This window comes from Spodoptera frugiperda, chromosome 18 (genome assembly GCF_023101765.2).
Source record: "Spodoptera frugiperda isolate SF20-4 chromosome 18, AGI-APGP_CSIRO_Sfru_2.0, whole genome shotgun sequence".
Classification (NCBI taxonomy): domain Eukaryota; kingdom Metazoa; phylum Arthropoda; class Insecta; order Lepidoptera; family Noctuidae; genus Spodoptera; species Spodoptera frugiperda.
Genome location: NC_064229.1, coordinates 9,901,713 through 9,924,191, shown reverse-complemented (window position 1 = coordinate 9,924,191; position 22,479 = coordinate 9,901,713). Strand labels below are relative to the sequence as shown.

The following is a 22,479-nucleotide window of genomic DNA, read 5'->3' as shown; positions in this document are numbered from 1 at the left end:
TTTGTGGTGGAACTTAATAAATGTTGTGACTCTAATTTTCTTTAAGACGCTTATGGTAATTACCTATGGCCGGGCCAGTATAGCTGCATTTACCTTATAGTTAATTATTGTTATGCAAGTTATTAGTGATTTCTTTTTGCTTTGGATTTGTGGTAAATTGTTAGTCGTAACTCAATAATTGGGTTGAATTTGTCGTCTACTGGTATGGAAATAGGAATGTATTAAGGGATTCTTCAATTACCTTTTATGTAAAAAGAAACAACAAGAGTATGTTAAGATTTTGGTAGTTAGCTCTTTGTGAATTTTGATAATCCTAGCTCGGTAGTTGCACTCTTCATCCACAAGGTGTCGCTTTTTTCGCTGTTCTATTCACTATGGAGTCAACTCTTCTTGTCATGTCTTACTAATATTATATCTTACTTTTTACTAATCTTACTATCTTTCTAATATTGAAATAAATTTGTGAGTTTATGTGTTAGTGTATATGTTTATTACTCAATCACATCAAAACGGCTGAAGGAATCGGGATAAAATTTGGAACAGAGGTAGATTATAGTCTGGACTAACACATAGACTATTTTTTATCCCACGGAAACGCGGGTGAAGCCGTTGGCAGAAGTTAGTACATTATAAAACAACGATTTTCAAGAACTATTCAAACTATGAATATAAAACTAAAAGTAAATAAGTTTCAAAGACAAAGGAAATGTCGCCAGTTCCAATGTAAATTATTTGTCAGTTCTGACTATAAGTTTTCAGTTGTGACGTCACTAAGTTTGCATAGTTACGTCATTGTCTAGGCTAGGCGATTATTGCTTACTTAGGGGAACTAGAGGGGAAAATACTTACTGTGTTAATATTTGATAAATATTAAATAACTGGTTTCAGTTTTTAAACTGACATGGTCAGTAAAACTATCATTAGAACTTGAAACGGGATCTGATGAGTTCATCCATGCTCATGGAGCTTGCAACAGTGCCGAAATAACGGAAACTCATAGATAAACATGGTAAATATACCGTTACAAGTTCTAAAAATAACCGGTTGTTTATAAATAATAAGTAACAGCAGCATATATTTGCAACGTCACGACTTTTATCCAGGGTAGACAGAGTACAACTTACACACACTTTTCGCAATTTGTACTATAACTTCCATGTAATAGGAGGTGAACCTATTGTTATAATTGGCACAATTTCAGATTCCGTGCTAATACTGAGAAATTTTCAAAAAATCGAAAATACCCAGCAATACTTTACCCAGGATAAAATGCGTGAAGTTGTAAATTAATGGTATTTAACTTTTCAAAATCAAACCGTATCTCACCATTGTCAGTCCAGTCAGTCGTAGGTGCTCACAATACATTATCTACTACTCAACTTAGGCAATGGAATAGCTAGTAAAACAAAGTAAAGAACAAAAATATTGTGACTAAACAGAACCAAGGGTTTTAGCCTGCTTTTATCTGATCAATTAGTTCGTCGTTAGGACAAGCCAACCTTCAACTCGGTGCACGCCAAATTAGATTTTAATTCGTTTCTTATAAAGGCTAATTTGCTTTATGAGCTTTATTTAATGTGATGATGGTAACTATTTACTGTTGAAAAAAGTTGTAAAGAAAGAAAAGTAAATGGATTTAAAAGGAAAATGGTTAGTGCTTGGTATTTTGATTTGAATAATATTACTGTAATGTATTGCCAAGAACTTGTTTTGATATGAAATAATGGTGAAGTATGGTGGAGGTATTTATTCATGAGTTTTCTTTTTGCTTTGTAAAAATAACAACTATTCGTCAGTAACAATGTTCAATGTCGAGTGTAGTCTAACTTAAATCGTCTTTCTTAATCAATGAATTTCTACTTGATTTTACAAGTAATCGATTTCCTGAAGTACATGTGTATCTTCTACTAAAGAGTACGATTAATAATACCTATATGTCACTAATACCTTTAAATTGGTAGTTAACTCAGTCAAAAATAAATTACTTATTTCGACTTTTCAATAAGTACAACAAAATAAAAAAATAACACTTTTCACTATTTCATTTTCAGATTTTACTAGCAAATTTTCTAGAAATAAGTACGTCTGCTATTTTACTTTAAAATCTGATGACGTCATAACGCACTATTACATACATAGAAAATATCGTTTTTGATGTTTCGAAAAAAGTATTGAAATTGTCTAGTAAATAACTAGCCTACTCACTTTTAAAATAGATTGTTACACGAGTTTATGAATTAACCTATTTTTCATTAAAACTACTATTATCACTTATAATTTTCGTGTAAATAAAACTATAGAAGAACACACAAAATAGACACCAAGCAACAACATTAAACAACCAAACACTAGCCAGAAAACGTAACTAAATCCTAAAGTCTAATCTAAGTCTAAGACCTAAAACTTTACGTATCTAGTTCTCGATAAATCCCTGCCTGGATTTTTGCCTAGAACACTAATTCTTATGAACGAACCACTCTTTAGCGTCAACTAATGAACTTGGCTAGGAAAACTGGACAATTTTATTTTTACAGCTGCTCAAGTTATACCTTTCTGTTACATTCGATTTTCAGCTTTATTATTTTTTGTTGTAAGATCGAAAATGTAATGAAAAATGGACAGATTAGGATAGGTTGACATGCACAAAACCAAGTCAAGTCAAGTCAAGTTGTATGTATCTTTCTGTTACATTAGATATAATACAAGTAAAAAAAAGGTACATCCCGATTGAGCGATCTTTCAAATTTTACATTTTCGAGAGCGATCTCTCACCAAAATATAACATTTTCGCATAAAATCTTCTATTCTGGAAACAAAGCGAATATTCAAAAAATAAACCCTAGAAAGAAAACCTACTCCATTTCACTCATAAACCGAAATACCCCCCTAAAAACAAAATCCAGCGACTTTTTTATTTAATGGCGGCTTTTATGGAAGGTATGGGAGCGATTTCCCATCAATAAAGTAGAGGTAACGGTGTTGAATTAGCATCGGATCGATATTCTCTTCCGGATCGTAACCGCCGTAGCAGGTACGATACTGCTCTGTTTACTTTCATGGAAATATATATTATGTATTATGTATTTTGTATATTTTGTGGGGGAGTTTGGTTTGTGAGTGTACGTTTGTATAGGTATTGGAGGTATGGAAAATTTGTTGTTGGAAATTGAACAGTTATCTATTTAATCTCTTGTATATAAGACATAATAGAAAATATATTGTGTCTCGCGTGGATCCACGTTTCGGCACACGATGGGTTAAACAAAATAAAATCGTTAATTCTTGTGTGTTTCTGTTTAAAAGAAATTCGAAGAGATGGAACTTAATGATGTTTCTAGTTTCCTCTTTTAAAGAATTTACTGATGCATTTTTGATGAAATTTATTTTAAATAGATTACGCATATACAAAGCCAATAAGTTCAAAGTGAAAAATTTATTTTAAATAGATTACGTATATACAAAGCCAATAGTGCAATGTGATGTAAAAATAAATACTCGGAATTGAGGAAACTGTCAGACTTTTGAATTCGGTTAAAATGATAAGTAAATGTCAACTGGAAACAAGAGACATTAAACAATATACTATCTAGCTACTTGCATACATACAAAACAATCATGACAAAAATCGTGAAATAAATCAAATTTCCATCAACCCTTCATATACGAAGAGAAAGTAAGATGGATGCGGCGATAAAGGAACATGAAAAATTAACTTTTCGAATACATTAATCAGGTATCGGTACTAAGAATACAAGGTACACCAATAATTTACATGCTACCGGTACTGAACTGTATTTTTTTATCCTATAGCCAAAGTACCCCGTGGTGTAAGCCGAAATCGTTTCGAATCGAAATAACTGCTGTAATCGAATGCTTCAACAATCGATTTAATTAGAATTATCGGTACTTTTTAAGTACAGTCGTGGGCAGTGGTGTTTGATTTGTTGATGTTATTTTGTAATTCAATAATTTTAATAGTTGTTGGAATTATTTTTTTGAAAATTGAAATCTTTACTAAAACGTCACATTGCGTTGTTTTAAGTTAGTCTTTCCATTACATCGCCACGGGATTATTATCAAAAAATGATTTTCCTATTGGTTGTGTATCACCTATTGAAAGTTTTGACTGTACAATGGTAAAACATTACAGTAGTCCATTTTCTTTAAAAAAACCCATTAATAAACAAAGAATTGTTTTAATAATTCTTCAATTCACTACAACATGACAAAATATTTACAAATAAATCTCTAGTATTTGTAAAACACGCCTCTATAAATAATTATGCATTAGGAAATACCTAGCGCCCAAATGTCTTGGCACGGCCCGAACTTAGGTCATATGTTAGCACATATAAATATAGTCATATAATATAAGAAACATGTGAACTTTATAACAACATTTCACGAATATTATGTCAACCATTTCCTAGTTATATTAAAAGCGTGCTAAATGTAAATATTTTCTTTTAGGCGTTTGTGGTAGCGTGTGTGGTGTAAAGATTATGTCATTGTCAGAGATTTTAGTTGTCATGTTGTTAGTTTTATCAATAGTATTGTAAAATGATGTTTTTGACTTGGTTTCTTGATATTAGTCTTTGATTTAGACTTATAAGACTAGGTTGTAGGTAGTGTATTATAATAATCTTTAGTCAGGACAATGACCTCTGAGTTTATCTCGGCATTTCTTCTTAGAGTGAACTGTTAGGAAATTTCAACCTCATCTAGACTTTTTTATAATAATAAAAGCGCTCTTTTGTAGTCTATCTACAAAAATAGATTAATTGTTTCATTATATTGTTGTTCATTGTATTGTTGAAAAAATATATTTCCCCAGTACAAGCAAAGGCAAAGTATGTAGTTTTCGTTATCAAAAATGCATTTTATCATTAGTTTTCTTTACTTAAATTATATCTCTAAAATAAAAAACCCATGACGCCATTTTAGAATTACTACAGTGGTTCACATCGGTCTCAATAAAATTTCCAAAAATATTAAAACTAACCCAAAAACGCTTGTGTCGACATCTGTACATGAGCGGCATACTATATGCGTCGTCGATCCCTTAAAGACACGAAACCACAAATAAAACATATCCACAACCCCTACTGAGTTTTATATCTCATCGATACTGTATAATTTTATATGCAGTGTCCATAATTTATACATTGATGTATGCATATAGTAGCGGGAAAAGGATTTTTTTCAAAAGATTTATGTGTCCAATTAAGATTTTGTATTGTGGATTGGTTTTAGGTGTATTGTTCTTTGTTTGGTTTAGAGAGGACAGATTTAATTAGGTAGGTTTTTGTGGAAAAATATTTGTCGAAATCATCAGTTTTTGTCTCCATTGCCAAATAAATATTGGTTGGTGAAATAAAATAATAGCGACAATAACTAGTTAGTATAGTTAATGAGTACATTTGCAGTATACTCATAAGAATTTCATGTTATGTAATTTAATAATTTACTGCTGCACTTTTATATGAAAACGATTACGTTTTCATAATCAGTAAAGTAACCATTAAATGTGTCTGAGTGTAGCAGTTACTAAGAAAATTTTTAGCTATAAAACTTTTAGATATCAGATTACTGTGAATATGATGACGTTAGTCGTCATACATTTTTCTTCTTCACATTTCAACTAGATACATGAAAAATAAAACAAAACACCTTAAAATAAATAAGAAAACCCATACAAACTACACATAGTAACATCTCACATTACAAACTTAACCTCCTATTAAAATCCACACAACTTAACCTGTACTAGATTACTCGAAAGCACATCTAAACTACATCGATTACATCAAAATCGAATGCGGTATCGATTCCAGAGAATCGAGAACACAGCAGACGGCACATATATTAATACGTTGAACTCCGCAATAAAATTAGCTGACAACGCTAAATAAGTGCCGGGAAAGGCATTTATAAGTAATCGATATCGGTATTCGGTATGCAACCGATTCTAAGATTCGATTTATTAAATTTTGCTTCAGGTGTTGGGTTTAAAATGAGAATAGATTCGTTGTTTGTTGGTTTATAATGTTAGGCTTTTGTTTTTCTATTGTTCTGGCGCCGCCGTCTTGTATTTATGGAAGTTGTGTGAAATCTATTTCTTCTAAGTGAATGTCTGAAAGGGCTCAAGGCTCTTTTAGATTATTCTATAGTTGTCTAGATTAATTTTAATTTAATATACTGTAGTTGCTGACTAGTTGAAATTTACTATCTTTGTCAAATTGTCAATACCGAAATATTATACGGATTTTGTACTACGAGATCGTAACATGATGCCAACGTAATTTTGTCAAGTAGCACATCTGATTTTTAGAAAATTAGGATAGAAAATCTTGAAAATGAATTATACTGTCAATAGCTGAATGAAGGTGTAATTATTTTTGAATATTTTATTGTATAGAACGGTCGAAATTGTTTTAATTTCATGTATAATTTCAGTTTTGCATAATGAAAGAACAGCGATTGTTATCATAATAATATCAACAATCTACGACAATCGGTGCAGTCAAAGAAATAATTTTTCTTTCGAAGTTTTCTTTCATATAACCAAAGCCTTACATAACAATTGGTAACGTAATAACACTTCGCACAATTTCCGAAAACCCGAGCAACTTCTAACAAAACCAATCTCCACCTAATTATTTGAGGGAACCCTATTTCATTGTAGTGTACGTATGGATTTAGGGGATGGTGAGACTTTTCTCATATTACTATGTTAGTAATTTTATGTGAAACTTCCTTAATCTGTTATTACGTATATTTTATTTTTATAAATCTTTCCTTTAACTTCCTCAAACATGATGTCATATCTAATTCACGAAACAAAAAGAACATACATAATTTTGACACACATGTCCTTTACTCTCAAATACCAAAATAAGTACACTTTTTATGTGAATAGGAGGCAAACAAGCAGACGGATCACCTAAGCGACCAGCGCCGCCCATAGACACCTGCAACATCAGAAGAGACAAAGGTACGTTGCCGACCTTTAAAAAACGAATACACTCTTTTCTTGAAGGTTTCAAGTTACGTCATGTTTGTAGAGCCGCAGACCAATCCAATCAATATAACAGCATCAAAGCTCGACTTACCTTGGAAGTAACTCTTGGTGCGAAGGTAGCTGACGGACAGCCGCAGGATGGACAGCCTGTCCAGCTTGCTGAGGATGTTCTGCTCGAAGGGTAGGAGTGACGCCAGGGTGTCGAGCTCCGCGTTAAGGCGCTCCCTGTGTCTCTTGCTCGGGTTGCTCTTTGTGACGCCGTCTTTTGATGGTGGCTTGATGCTGGAAAGATGGTGGGGTGGTTAGGTGGTTTATTAAATGTTGGAATTTAGTTTTGAAAAATAATTCATAGATACACTAGCGACCCGCCCCAGCTTTGCATGGGTGCAATGGTGATATATTCTGCATGTATTATATATATATAAACCTTTGAATCACTCTATGTATTACAAAAAAACGCATCAAAATCCGTTGCTTAGTTTTAAAGATGTAAGAATACAAAGAGACATAGGGACAGGGAAAGCGACCTTGTTTTATACTATGTAGTGAAATTTTGATATGTTTTTTTTTACTGTAGAATCTGAATGATCTACGCTACATGAAAACTTACATAGAAACCAGAAATTTCAAAAATGTATTAATAACGTTTTACAAAATTAAATCATCAGTAAAAAGTTCTTATTCCATCTTAACCTACATTTCAACCAATACAGTTAAAAATAAGCAAGTACCTACACTACAAGTACCTATTACGAAAATAGCATAGTAAACTAAGCAAGGGTTAACCAACCTATGTAAGTAATTGAAAATAAAAAGTTACTTATGTCGTAGTGTAGTGTACTGCGGCTAATGTGATAGGCTTGTCCTTTGGCATATTGAACTTAATGCTGTCATTACATTACCTATTGTTTGATATTGATACCTCTAGGGAGATTCGGGTCAAATATAATGTCTATTTTATGAACTGTTTTTAAAGAAATTATTTTATGTGTAGGTTTTTTGTAGTTTGTGTTATGTAGAAATAGTTTTTAATAAGGTTTTATTTTGTTTTGTTGGGCTTTGTGTGGATTTATCATTCATGATGATTTCAAGGTTGGAAAATTATTATGGTATTCAGTTTTTCTATGTATTTTTTTTTATCTTTATGAATATTTATTATTCTTTTTGTCATAGGTTTCTCACTACTATACTATTACCACTTCTGTAAATCAAGACGGCGTATGTGATGAAAATTTGAGAAAAAGAAATTAAAAACAAATACTGTATTAAAATACTGTATTTCAATGTTGAGTTAAGCTCGTGTTTAGTTAAAATACCAATCGGTATCAGATGAAATTAAATAAACTTCTTCATAGCACATTCCTTTGTGTAATTAAGTTTTCATTCTTTTTACAATTATTAATTTCTGAACTAACATGCAATAGTGGCTTGTAGCTTTTAGCATATCAACTTTTTATTCACTTTTAACTATTTATTGCGGTTAAAAATAGACTCTATACCAACCTGCAATGTAAAACATTATTAATTTATGACTATGTTTTATAAAGCAGTGTTTTGTTTAACCAGATCATTGTAAAGCTTCTTACAATAGTATATTAAAATAAAAAATACCAAATGACAATGCCAGATCCTGCCCCACTTAATTTCATCAATGGACAAGAAATGTAAATTAATCAATATTATTCAATGAAAATAAGACCCTTGGTTACTTAATTATTATTCTGATAAAGTTGCGGATAAAAACTAGGAAATAAAAAGAATTTAAAAAACCTAAGGCCTATTTCCTGTATTTATCGCGACTATCTGCGTTTCTTAGTACGCTTGCACAAGGAACACAAAGAGTAATTCAATAAAAAAACAGATTTATTAATGTAATGTGTACGGATTTTAAATGATAAATACATACTGTTAGTTAATTTATTTTTTTATAATATATATTATAATGAACGCATATTCTAATTACTATTTCGTGTTTGAACGTTAGTGATTACATGTAACGAAACGTCATTGGCATGCGTGTGTCAGTTATGTCCAAAAAGTCATTATTTGACATTCGCTCTGTCTGTTCTGTTTACATTGTTGTTTCGTTATGACTATTAATTAAAAATAGGATTACTAAAGATGATATTGGTGATGAAATTCCTTCCTTTCATAGCTAAAGACCCTATGATAGCATTGTAATAATATAAAGCACTTAATTTAATTATTTCTACCATTATAACTGCAATTAATCTAAACTGGTACCTAACCTAAATGTAATATTTTGTTCTTAGATTTATATAGAAACCGCAAGGTCTAAAGGCTTTTAATCATGTTTTTAGTTATCACTAATAGAGCAGCAATAGAATGCTACATTTGGCATGCCTGTACACTATATTTTTTGGTGGGGCAAAGCTCTATAGAGATTCTGGCATTGTCATTTAAATACGAAGCCCAAAAACTAAGCTCAAAAAGAATAATATCCCGATATTAAATTTAACAATTAAAATACTAAGCCCCAAAAAAACTAAGCTCAACAAAAAAAATATCCCGAGAAACTCACACCTCACAGCCACCCTACATTATGCGCTCATAACACCATTTTATTTTGGATCATTCATTTCTAAGAGGCTATTTAAAATGACACATCACATTACGGGCCTGTGTAACGGTAGCATTCGGCCTGGCCAGGCTAACGAGCCTCAGGTCACGCAAACCAACTTGTTAGCATAACTTATGCCGACGGATAAGGGGTGAGCTTACTGCATTATTGTGCTTAGTTTTTTAGTGAAATTGTGCTTACTTTTTTACTTTAGTTTGGAGCTAGCGGCGGCTTTCTGTTACGTTTGAGGTTTTGTTTAATTGTGTTTAAATTGTGCAGGTTTTTTGTTTTAGCTGAGGAACAAAGGAATTGTGAAACGTTTTTGATTTGAATACAACAAATAATGTTAAAGTTACATTGTAGTTTTTTTGTTTGGGTATAATCGTTTTCTTACATATACAGTTTGTTTTTAGGATTACTGACATCTGTTTGCGACCGGGCATAATGATGTACACACTATACTGGATTACTAGCTTTTGCCTGCAACTTCGTCCGCGTGGAATAATGACTTTTGGTAGCATTTGGTTCCGGTACCCAGGGATACCTGTACCCACAGTCACAGACAGACTGACAGATGAACAAACATTTTTTTAATCACATTTTTAACCAGTACCAGTAACACAGTAACACCACGTACTATTTATTTTTTAATATTTTCAATGTACAGAATTAACACTCCTACAGTTTTATTATATGTAAAGATACTAACTACAAATAACTTAGGATAAGACCAGGTTAAAAAAGTAAGAACAGCTTAAACATGTTTTCAAATCATCTTCAGTAGTGTACCCTAGATTTAATGTTTAAACGATTCAAAGCGTAGGACACGATTGACAGTTTATAAATTGCACTTTACAGGTATTAACTTAAATGCTAGTTTGTTATGCAAGAATTGAGTGACCCTGCATGTAAATATCCGTGGCGTCTATGTGTTTTACTTGACAGTCAATATGTTAAAATGTTAATTGATTGGTTCATCTCTAAAACAGTTTATAAAGAACGAGTGACGTCGTGCTTACACACTACTACACCTCTCCAATGGCTTTTAGATTGGTCCATTGGGTTTAGCGACCTGCATCCAACGGATCTTTGGGACCTTTACTAGGTTATCTTTTTACTGTTTAGGTGGATGCCCTGTGCTACATTTTTTTGGTGGTAAATCACCAATGTCTTCTCCCGTCTTTGGTAAAGCGAGAGGGAGTGTCAGGTTCTTACTGACTAAAGACCAACCCGTTCCTACTTCTGCTTTTTGAGACGGAGCGCCGGTAAACCCACTAGGTAGTCCGCAGCTTGTGCTACGTTTACCGGTATCATGTGGCCTCCACTCTAGAACTCATCTGTTCCATTGGCCATCAGTTCTACGCTCTATTAACATGTTATATGCCAGATGTTCTATATCTTCAAAAATGCAGTAAGATTAACAAAAATTGATATGATTACTTACAAAGTAGTTTCGTAATGACTGATACAAAGAAAAAGATTCAACATGAAAAATATAGAAGTAAACCCAATCATCTATGTTTACCTACATACGTATTACGTGAGTTTCTTTGAAATAGCTCATTATGTTATTAAATACTGACTATCTAGATTATAGTACTTATGTTAGGACCTACACTAGTTTTGCTTGCGAAGATTCTTTTTACGTAAGCGGCTTCTTCAGCGTCATTTGATTTTAAGTTTTATTGGTTATCGGTTTTGAGTTTGGTTTTGGTTGCCTTGAGTAAGGGTTTAGAGGCCGGAGCTGTGGACTTAACGGGTTAAACGAGGCTCCGGATCGAAAAGCAGGAGTAGGAACGGGGTGGTTTTAAGTCGACACAAGGCGTGAGAAGTTATTGGCTGATTTCCCCCTGAAAAAAGGGGTTTAGAGGACATAATTATATTCAGATTTTTATTATTTCAGCTTAGTTGGTTGATCATCATGAACTGTCACTATTCATAGCTGGACTCTATGGCCCATAGATCGAGAGCTTGCCATAATCAATTCATCTAGCGACGGATTGGAAATTGTTGTTTAAAAGGTGCAGTTTTATTAAAGAGTGCTGCTACCTTGGTTTCTATTGCTATCCAAATTACATTTCCATAGTCCGCTCTTACCCGCAGAAACAGCAAGAGTGGTGTCAAATCCGTTCTATTCCATGCCGTCACACGTATACTAAAATCAAATTACATTAAACTTTTATTTATGTAAAAATAATATCTATTATTTGTTTTAATGAATACAATCAACACCGGTTCCGATGATGAATAGTTGTTTAATTTTTTTTAATTGTTTAAAAGTAGTTTGTTACCTCCCTACACATACATATTTTGTAGTTTTGTTTGTTTTTCTATAATTTGTTTATGAACCTCGTTCGTATTGCGTTAATTTAAATTAGATATAGAATAGAGGTAGTGGAGTCGACTCTGTTCAATATTACTATCAATTTATCACACTAAATATTATAATTGTGAAAGTTCGTTTGTATAGGTGTATTAGATGTTTGTCTGTCAACTACGTTGAAACTATTGAACGGATTTTACTGAGATTTGGTATTCAGACAGGGTATGAGCTGACTTAGGTGATAGGCGAAGCTGCTGGCAGAAGCTAGTACTTTGTAGCTTAGATAATAAAAAGGTATTTCTCTAATCATATTATCTTTTAAACTTGATTAGATTAAAAAATATCAAGATTGTTTAGTTATCCTAAATTCTGCATTAGAACTGTAGTAATCAGCTGTGCATTTTAAATTAAGTACGTGAAAGTGACCTTCAATTAATGTATTGTTCATTAAATCTTTGACAAACAATTGGTGAAGATAAATTCTTTGCTTCCTATAAACTGTTGAAAGAAATACCTATATATACAATGTTCGACTAGTATTGCAATAACGCAATAACAAAATGTACCTATAGTAGGTAGTGCTTTTCATTATTATAAAATTCAATTGTGGTTAAGACCTATCGGTCTACTTAACATACCCTAAACTACTCCAATCGTTTCCCAGTCCAATACAAATTATAAATAGTACATTAGTCATCGCCGCCCGTCGTTTTTGTTGATTTATTCAAACGTTAGTACCAGCGCCGCACGCGCAACCCTTTGATATTACTACCATACAATTTGTATTCATACAACATTAAACTGTCATTTAAATTATAACTTTAATCCCAAAAACATAGAGTTGGTTTTAAAATGAACATCGAAAGTGCAAGTGCCGTATAAATCAACACCGATTATTTCTATAAATCGTAACTCGATTAAGTTATAATCGATTGGCGATTGTGATAGGTATCGTTATAATCGAGAGATATTTATTTTTATTTCCTTTTTTGTAACATTCTTGTTATTTGTATTGACAAATGATTATAACGATGTTTACGTGAGAAAGTTTGGTTGGTATATTTTTGGGTGGTTTTAGTTTTAAACACTAGGTTTAGAGTTCGATACCCGGGCAATTTATTGCTCATAACCATTGATTATTTTCATATACCTAGTATTGTAGATTCAATAAGATATCTTCACATGAATTACTTTTCGAATGAATTAAGCAGTCACCTAAGTGCAAATAAATAGGAAAAAAACTAACATACAGCGTTGAAAAGAAAAAAATAACCTTATCGTAATAATAATAGACCAAATACCTTTAATAATACGTTTTATGCACCGTATGGGGACACCTCTTACGACTTAATTTAAACCACATATTTGTTTAAATATTTAGTCGTATTAGTCTTCTATGGACGAGTATTACTTGTAGTTTCATTTAAATCATATGAGTGATCTCCATACTGTATAATAATTCCCATAGTAGCCAAAACTCCATGTCTTTTGACCCCACAAAAACACGTCCCATAACAAAAGTGTGTGTTTTGACAGAACAGTTATATTCAAATTGATGGACCATGGGAACTATAGAATTATAGGAAACACGACTTATTAGACATAACGTGACGAATATATAATTTGATATAAACTTTTATATCTAAATCTAAAACGGACAGGTGATTAAAGATTTCATTGCAAAATCATAGGCGTAGCATAGACAATGGATTTTTACGTATACAATTATTAAAAGTATACAAAAAATATTTTATTAGAGAAAAAAAGTATAGATATTTTTGTGTCTATGTCTATAGATAATTTCGTTATATTTCTTTTCTACTTTGTACGGTTAGTGATTTTCGTTAAATTTATAATTTTAATTAATTTGTTTCGCTATTCGCATCGACGGGGAAAATTTTATAATTTGCGTAAACAAGGAGTCTTGGGTTCTCACATTTATTTTTTAATTATATTTTCGTCAAGGTTCAAGGTTCAAAACTTGTTGACGGTAAACAGTTTTTAATTTTCATGCGTTTATTTTTGGAAATGTACAATTCTCTCATTTTGAAGAAGTCAATAGAAGTTTCTAGTTAGCTACATTTTCTTACTATAATTCCTATCGTTTTGACATTCCAAGAAAACGTCTAATAGAAAGCAGATACTGCAGGTAGTAGTATTATTAGTTTAACTTCACACCTTTTAACCCTGAAGGGGCAGGCAGAGGCATTATGGCATGTATGTAATAGTGGCAACTATACAATGTATACCCACTTTTCAAAAGTCATGTAATAAAGGATGAGCCTATTGCCGTATACTGGACACATTTCCAGACTCTGTGCTACGAGTACTACTAAGGAATTTTCGAAAAACAGAAAATGGCCCCGGAGTTGTAGTCTATTATTAACACTAGCCAAACACCAAAAATAATCGCAATCGCACAGACATTTAACTCACCGTTTTTTAAACAAAACAATAAAAATCACATCTCTTTTAAATATTTTGAACGGACTGTGTAAGTCTAAACTGCATATAAATAGGTAACTATCAAGCGATCGTTAACCCAAACGTTTGAAATTATACTTAAGTATGTGAAATCGTTTCTTATACTTTTGTTTATAACGTTTTGGAACAATTTGGAAATATAATGGAATTGAAGCAATTTGGGATTCCAGTTTCCAGTGTTTCGCTTCTGTTTCTCGGAAAAGAAATGATGTTGTTGTTATCTTTGTAATTGTAATTCGTTTTTGTTCTTGGTAGGTGATGTCGATGGGGGATCAAGTTCTATTTGTCTACAATTATAGATAGATAGATAGATTAATATATATTTATTGTACAATAATACAAAAAAAAAAACAAACGACAGCCTGTCCGTCAGTGAAGCTAGGTGCTCGTTCCAAAGTGTAGGTTTGAAAGGAAAAGAACGAGAAAAAAATCCATCTCTTTTAAAAACTAAGTATATATTTACAATTTCTCTGATACAACTACGTTACTTTCAACATCCACGTACACTACCCAGACAAAAACATCCCTAAAAAAACCAAAAGCATCATCATCAACAAAACCGAACTAACCCTACAGAGCATCAAAATCCGTTGCGTAGCTTTAAAGATAGCTTTAAAGAAGAAGCTATAAAGATAAGAAAAGAAGATAGCGTAGCGTAGAAGAAGCATACAAATGGACATAGGGACAGAGAAAGCGACATCTTCAGACAAAAACATCCCAAAAAAACCAAAAACATCATCACCAACAAAACCCAAACTGACCCTACGAAGCATCGAACAGTATGTTGTACGTCTACAATTCGTTTACGTGACCCGCGAGTATCGTTTTCGCTTGATGCGTGACAGTTGTTCGCATGTCAGCACGTAACGTGGCCACTCATTCACCTAGATGTCTCGACTGTTACCGTTTTCTTGCCCGTACACTTGCGTAATTGTTGTGACGTCACATGACATTGTGACGTCATCGCCGCTTGTCTTTTAAGACAGTGACGTGTGATTGTTTTAAGTTGTCATGTGCATATGAAGTTGGATAACGTGCGCAGCTCTATACATATATAGCTCTATTTATAGTATATCATAGTGAAGCTGGTTGAAGTAAATGGTGAAATGGTCATCGCCCTTATAAGTATAACCTTTTTTTCAAGGGGGCAGAATTATCCAATGGCTTGTCCCACCTTAGGCGAGTGGGAGTGTCAGACTCTTACTGCCTAAAAACCACTCTTTTCTTACTCCTGCTTTTCGAGCTGGAGCCCCAGTAAACCCGCTAGGTAATCCGCAGCTCCTAATCCGGCATCAGATCTACTGGGCCCTATCTATGATGACTCTTTGAGGCGTGCGTGGAACGCGACGTAACCTTGCAAACTATGTTATGAAAAAAACAGCTAAAATAGTCGATTTTGTATGATACCTTATCAGGTAGGTACATGATAACGGCCAAGACATACAATGTTAAATGTCGGAAATAACACATTTTGTCCGATCTAGGACCGAAGGACACCGGTGACAGCACAAGCTAATAGCAAAATGCAAAAAAAAAAAACAGTTCTATTAACAATCAAAACTAATACTTAACCTTCAACAAATAAGACACAAGATTAATTACAATTATTTCTCTAACCTTACACATTCTTCTGGTATCACTCATATGTTTATATTAATCTAATTTTAATGACACATTATTAAATAAGTATACTGTACTGTCAAAATGTGGACACCCATGATTTTGTATGGAATGCGTCACTTATATACAAAAGTTTCTCTCTCTGTGTCTGTTTGTCCATGATGTAGGTATGTGATTGTATTGTTGATTAATTTCAAAGTAAAGATAGTAAAGTGTAGTAAATTATGTGACATATTTTTTTTTCTATTTACTTATATACTCATGCCAAATCGGTTGTTCTACAGATCTAGTCGTATATCACAAAAAATATATAAAAATTCGGAATGCACTATTACAGAGGATGCAAAGATTTGGAAACAGTTTGACTACCTGAGCATCGAATTCAAGATCTGCAGTTGTACTTACGATCATTAGCACAAAAGATATAAGAGATGTTTTCTCAACTCAACCGATATTAAAAAAAAAAACCTCACAAGCTGTTGACCTATCTAGTAAACAAATAAATCCAAAAAACACTTAATTACACAATAAATCCCCAATTACATGATTAACCCCCATCAACAGGCAGCTGAAAACAGAACCTACATTTGTCATCCGTTAATTTTTGACAGCTGTCAAATTTAAATATGGAGTCTGTGCAAGCGCAGCCGCGTCGAAGCCTAGTTTAGTACAAATAACAATAAAATAATATAATAATAGATTGGTTACGTCATATCCATGTTTACAAATGTGGAGTGTTGTGGTCTATAATTATAAATGTATTAGAAAGGTCGTTGGACGGGTTAAGGCCGGTTGTGCCTTTGTTTTAAGAGCGACTAGTTTTTTTGTCCGCAAGTGTAAGTTTAGTTTAAAGTTCGTATGCGGTTGTTACTGTTACTGTAATACTTTTTTTCTGTCATTAGTCTTTCTTTTAATATTTTTCTAGGTGGACTGAGAAATATAGGCGCCTAGCTTTATGGGTATAAAAGATAAGGGCGGGGTTTTCACTTCACTAAAATCACCCCAGTAGCAACTCTTAACACCTGTAAGTAGCACCGAGTTCTAGAGTGAGTTTTATCTGCATTCTGTGTGCATCGGAGCATAGGTATTCGCCTATGTTATGACTTTATGAGATCTGCGGTTTGATTCTTATCATGAGTTTGTATTTTAAAACTATTATAGTCTTAAAATACAAACTCAGTATAAGACAAGGGTTTGAAGTAACGTTATAATAATTATGTCACTTCATTTTCATTAATTAATTATTTTCCAATAAATATTTTCTTGGCTCGGATTCTTCCTCATTCATTACCTCTATAAGTAGGAAAATGAGTCTCATGGCTGCTAGGATCATTTAAAAGGTAAATTAATAATAACTTTGTTTACAAGTAAAATCGATTATCGTCCCTTCTTGTGTACATTGTTTACGTCGCTCGAGAAGATTACACGAGCTTAATCATCTCAGAATAAATCAAACACTGACTTATCAATAGGTGACTGAACATTAACAGTTATTATCATAAACACAATAAGACATCAATTATCTTCTATAAAATATGTCAATAAAAACCCTTAACTACACTCAACTACTTATTTTTCTCAACAATAACTAATAACATAAAAAAAATATTTTTTCACACAACCGACGAACGTACGTACCTACTTACAATTAATTGAATAATAGGCAAGAGATTTAGGACGTATAAACAGTAATACTCATCTTTCGATGCATTCACACGAAAACCAACCTTACTTACTTGGAGTTAAATTCCAAATTCTGAAGCTGAAATATGAAGATACGACTTTTGTTTGACCAAAAAGTTTGGTGGTAAAAAGATGTATGTGCTGGCGGTTTGGTATTGGAATTTCAGTCTTCGATGAAGATGATAGGGTTAGATATCGTGTGGCAGTGGGTTGTATGTTAAAGTCGGATGAGCATGTATGCCAAGTAAAATTAAGTATGCCAATACCATAGTTCGCGCTTGATTGCGTACAGCCTTCACAGGAATGAGCGTTTTCCTACGATTTTTCTCGTAATACTTGAGGCATGTGTTTCTTTTTCTGTCAAGGTTACAATAGGAAGATATGTTGTTAAGCACGTCTGGGATATAAAAGTGAATAAGATGGATATATGATTACATAATATATTGAATATAAGCAATGATGAACAGATTCACACACAGCGATCTGGAGTAACGAATAAGATTTGTTTATATGTATAGGGGGTAAACGAGCAGACGGCCCACCTGATGGTAAACGATCAGCGCCACCCATGGACACCCGCAACACCAGAGGAATCATAGGTGCGTTGCCGGCCTTTTAATAAGGAATACGCTTTTTTCTTCCAGGTTTGAAGGTCGTATCAGTTTGGAAATACCGCCAAAGACAGCTCAGATATGTCTATCATGCCAAAACATTAAAGGAATTTTCCTTGTTTCATTGATAAAGCTAAGATTTTCTTCATTGCATGATTGAATTTTCACTTTAAGAACTATAAAATGGCATAGTATCATTTATGATCTAATTTTGAGATAGACACGTTAAAACCTAGGCGATACATCAATACCAATTAGAATCAACAACACCAAAATACCTCAAAACCTTCCCCAACTAACTATTAAAACAGCAAATCACACATCCCTATCATACCCACATATAATATCAACGTCAACACAAACCACATACGACCAATAACCCCATAACAACTTGACATAACCGTCGCCATGATTGTGGCAAATCATTGCAATTTGTGGACAATTGAAGTGCTACGATTCCAAGCTAACTATGTAAACAGATTCGTTATTAGACTGTTATTACTAACATTTGATCGTAATGGATGATTGTAACTGTTATTTGAATTAGTAATGGTTTAACGGTTGATGTTCAAGGTGAGTTTCTGAGTAGAAGTAGGTGAAGAAGATTTGTTGGTGTAGATGGGTTTTTAAGATTTTGGTTGTCTGATTTGGGGGTCTATGTTCAAAGGCTGGCTTAATACAAGTTTGTTTTACGTTTAACGACATCGAAATGAGGGTGCGTTCGGCTCTGATTGATTGTTTGACACTTGGACCATGCGGTCAAAGTGCACATTCTTCTTTTAAAGAAATTGCTCTTAAGCTAATCGACTCTTACAGAAGGCTGGCTATTTTCTTCGGTGAGAAGATAAGCACTGCCATTCAACGTGGCAATGCTGCCACTCTTTTGGGAACGTTCCCTAGTGACATAGATGCGGACGAGTACTTTGACGCCTAATGAAGGGAACTTCTTTTTCTTTGTTTTATTTTTAAATTATTGTAGGTTATTTATTTATTACTTATGTATGATTTTATTTCACGTGTTTAATGTCACTATTCAACTTAATCACTGACGTATTAAAACTATTTCTTATTAATTTAACATTAATCACATTACTATCATAGCCAATAAAACCAACCCAATACATTAAACAAGTGCACTTACAATTTATCTAACCCTGCAAATACGAGGACAATACGGCACACGTTGTGCCAACAGGGGGTCTATTGTACCATTCACGTCAGGTAGAGATGTCAGGACCCCTACTAACATTAACTCCTGTCAAAATACAATGCGCGGTCTCTTTGTCCCTGGACATCGATACGAGGGTTGGATGAAAAGGGATTGATCGCATTAGAGGGTTGGGCGTGAAAATCGGATTATTGTCCGTTATTTATATACCTATTATAAGGTAATGGTTATTGTGTTGCAATCATTATTTTGCTATATTTTTCATTGGTTTTAAAAAAAGAGGGGTATTTTGTTTGTATGTATTTTTGTATTACTAGTCGTTTTCTATGTATAATTGCTATAAGAGTTGAATCAGATTGCAACGCTACGTCACGCTTTTAAACTACCTTTAAGGTGTAGGCAGCGGTGTATATTATGCCGCTCTACATTATATACCACTTTTCACCATTTGTGTTATAAGCCATGTAATAGGAGGTGAGCCTCTTGCCATATACCTACTGGGCACAATTGAGATTCCTTCTCCTCCTTCTCCTCGCTTTCAAGGCCAGTAATACTTTTGAAAATTATGAAATTGAAACCCAGTAATACAAGCATTGCTGAGCAAGAACGCATTTTTACACACAAACACAAGACAAGGCAAAACATACGGAGAAAGAGAGTTAAAGTTACTAAGAAATATCTTATATCATTTAGACCCTAAAATTCGACCCCAGCACTACGTAGTATTAATAATAATCATATTCAATAAATTGCTCGTAACTATAAGTACTTAATACAGAAAAGATGTAACTAATATTAAGCTCTTTTAAAACATAATAAACAAAACACTACCAGTAGTTATTCTGCTGTCATATCAAATTATTACTGTTTTAACTTAAGTATTAAGTAAACATAACATAATCCAGGAACATAATATCATTACGCCATACGAACGATTAAATAATTATTGCTAACATTTCTCTTCGTGTGTGTTATAATAATAATTTTGAAAATTATATTAGCTAGTAAAATTTAGTTTAGACTTACCGCTCCTACCTACGCGGTGTTCAAAATTTTATTGGTACTAAATGCAGTTGATAGCCCGTATTAATTGTTGAATAACATTACTTGGTATTTTAAAATGAGATATAACTTGTAGACTTATTGTACATATTATGTATACTAGTAATAGCATAGTTTCTGGAATACTGCGTGATTAGAGGACAAACGAGCCCTTGTTACTATTCAAATACATATTTAACATAAGACTTTTATCAGTTTTGAATGGGTCTGTGAAGTCACGCGCCTTAAATTCCATAAGACCATCACAGTAGGGCGATAACGTAACACCACTGGGGTTTCGGACTGTCCAGTGGGTTTAGCGGCGTTACTTATTACATAAAATAAGGAACGTAAAGAATCGGATCCTATGGTTTGATAGTCTTTGTAAACATCCCAATTTATAGTTATCAATCTGTAAGAAGGTCATTCATAAAACGTAGTAACGATTATCAATATTGCAAGATTAAACACAATACTATTCAAGAATAAAGAACCTAAAATCCCAACAACTCACAAACTACCAAATATCAAAAATAAGTTCCTAAAAAATTGTAGATAGCAGACGCACTCGAAGGGTCTAAGAAGGCCTATTAAAACTATATTAAGTGCGCTCCAGGCTTACGACCCTTAATGGCACGTCATCAAACTTTGTTCAAACCACGGCCATTTCTCAAATATCATATCTATTACAAGTGTTTTTGTGAGGTATCATGTGGTTGAATGAAGGAGTTTTGGAAATGAAGTGAATGGTACCCTATAAGATAGTTCTGATGTTGAAAGAGATAGACACAACAATTGAAGGGCGCAGAAGGTTTTTTATATTATGTAGGTGCGAGTATAGACCGGTAAACGAGCAGACGAATCACCTGATGGTAAGCCCATAGTTCAGTTCTAGATTTGGATCAAGTCTATAGAAAATAAAGGAGAGCCAAGGGTATTGTGGTTGTGGTTGTGGTTAATTGTAGTGTGTAACATAGGTACTATAAATATTGATTAGACTTATTGAAAAAAAACATGACAAGGGCACGGACCAAAAATCCGTGTAGAACTAATATAGATAGAAATAAATAATAAAAAAGCAACGTTGACAACACAAGAACTCCTACTAGCCAAACCATATACATACCATGAAACCTTCCACAGCATGTCCAATAAAATCTCCCATAGCTCCATCTCGATCCCATATCCATTAGCAAAGCCGAAATCGCACGATTAACCGAACTAACCCTCCAAACGCGGCCGGCACTTAAAGGGTATTAGTTCCGCTCGTGTGGTCACACAGACCGTATTGTGCGAACACAATGACACTGTGGGGGTTATTTGGCTTACCTGTTAACTGATAGCTGTGGTTAATGGTTTGAGTTTATTTCAATTGAAGTTTTAATTCTGATGGCGGTTTGAGGGTTATGTTTCTTTTGTTGGGAAGATGGGTGTGGATGAGTATGTCTTGGTGGATATGTGGTTGTGAAATTGCTAAGTATGGAGATTTAAGTTTCAGTGTTTGTTACTTGGTAAGGTTTGCGAGCAAAGGACTGTAGATTGTAGATGTATGTATGGAATTTGGTAGATTTTCTGATCCTTTCGGGGAAATAGAAACAGGACGATACGCATTAAGACACAGAATTTACTAATGTACGACGTCTACCAAAAAGATTTAAAATATTTTTAATTTTTTATCAGCACATTATCAATGAATTGTAACGTATTTTTAAATTAAAGAAATAACATAGTAGCAGCCGCCCTATCAATATATGTATATCTAGCACATACTAAAAGGTCATAATAAAACATACATTGATTAATTGAACAAAACACAAGAAAAAATAAATTCAACGGTAATTCGATGTAACTTAAGTGCATTACTCACTATTTCACACTAAAAGGTGGAAAAAACCGGTTTCAACTAGTACCAACCAGTTTCAACTAGATTAATGCGATAAAAGTTTT

The 22,479-nt window shown here is 33.3% G+C and overlaps 1 protein-coding gene across 3 annotated transcripts in view; it reads right to left on the bottom strand.

Moving 5' to 3' along the window:
• LOC118277929 (aryl hydrocarbon receptor) overlaps positions 1 to 22,479 on the bottom strand; it is a 130,479-nt gene that overhangs the window by 49,309 nt on the left and 58,691 nt on the right. For 2 of the 3 annotated variants that reach the window (XR_004783813.2, XM_035596951.2), the window contains exon 1: positions 7,113 to 7,255. The gene's annotated coding sequence lies outside the window, so the exon portion shown is untranslated. Of the gene's footprint in view, positions 1 to 7,112; positions 7,304 to 22,479 lie in introns of those variants that run through there. The other variant, XM_035596950.2, reaches the window with a different exon arrangement.